Here is a 1,321-nt window from a genome sequence, read left to right as displayed (position 1 = left end):
CAGAGTGTAAATTAAAACAACACAGCTCCTTTTTCTCACTCATTGACTTTTAAATTCTAAATCTAAATAAAATAAGCATCAACATTTATACAATACTTGCTCTAGTGATATCAGAATATCTAGCATTATTTGTGCTGTATACTGCTATAGCAATGGGAAGATTTCCAGGAGTTCAGATAGGTTGCCTGTAGCGTTGGTTATTAAATTGGAGATTTTTCCTTTGCTTATTTTCATTTTCACAGTATGGTGTCGATGTGGCCCAATAATCTCTCCCTATAACCACACAGACACACACACAACTCATCAATCAGCATGTATCAACATGAAGCAATTCACATAGACTAGACTGAAATATGTTTATACAAATGAACATGTAGAATAAAAATAGCTTCTCTAAAATGGTTTCATATAGATCGGCTATGCTGAAAGTATGACAGTAAGGTAATAAACAATTAGCATATTATAATTATATAATATATATAATGGATCACAGAAAGAAAGCCCTGACTGTGGTTTATTATTCATGACCTACCTCATGTCCAGTGTTCCCATGATAAGCTCTGAATGCATAGCATGATAAAGTTAATGAAGGTGACTAAATGAACGAGGTCATTATAAAATATGCTGTAGAGAGTCTGTCATGTGTCTGGTCTTTCTAACATTCTCACCTGGCAGTAAATGATGTGGGTTACTTCTTAGAACAGACACTAATGGTTAAGGAACACATTAATGTTTAGAGCACACAAGGCCTCTGTCATGTGGCATAGATTTTATCATCACGTATCATGTGTGTATGCAGATAATGGGGAAGTGGACATAGCTGGTGGTTAACCCTCCTAATTAATTGGGTGGGGTGGTGAATTTTTGTTGTTGAATTGTGAAGGCTGATTAGAGACAATCAGGGCTAGTAATAGCAGAAATAGCTCAGTTGGGAAAGTGTTAGATTGAAGATCTAAAGGTCCCTGGTTCGATCCCGGGTGTCGGCAATTGGTTTGGGGCAGTGGTGGGCTCATCTGGTTAAGGCTCTGGGTTGTTGATCGGTGGATCGGGGTTCAAGGCCCAGCACAGCCAAGTGGCCACTATTGTGCCCTTGAGCAAGGCCCTCAACCCTCCCTGCTCCAGGGGTGCTGTATCATAGCTGCCCCTGCACTCTGACCCCAACCTCCTTAGTTGGGGTATGTGAAGAAAAGAATTCCACTGTGCTGTAATGTATATGTGGTGATAATAAAGGCTTCTATGCCCTGTTCTATTCTATTCTAATTCTCAATGTATGAATGCAACTATGGTCTATGAACACTGGATAACTGCAAGAATCTGTTCC

General features: G+C 39.5%; 1 non-coding gene across 1 annotated transcript; it reads left to right on the top strand.

Moving 5' to 3' along the window:
• The first annotated feature begins 913 nt into the window (after positions 1–913).
• On the top strand, positions 914–986 carry trnaf-gaa. The gene has a single exon. It is a non-coding gene; the product is annotated as a tRNA-Phe (tRNA).
• The last annotated feature ends 335 nt before the right edge of the window (positions 987–1,321 follow it).

This window comes from Tachysurus fulvidraco, chromosome 11, assembly GCF_022655615.1.
Source record: "Tachysurus fulvidraco isolate hzauxx_2018 chromosome 11, HZAU_PFXX_2.0, whole genome shotgun sequence".
In the NCBI taxonomy this organism is placed as follows: domain Eukaryota; kingdom Metazoa; phylum Chordata; class Actinopteri; order Siluriformes; family Bagridae; genus Tachysurus; species Tachysurus fulvidraco.
This window is presented reverse-complemented; position numbering and strand designations above follow the sequence as displayed.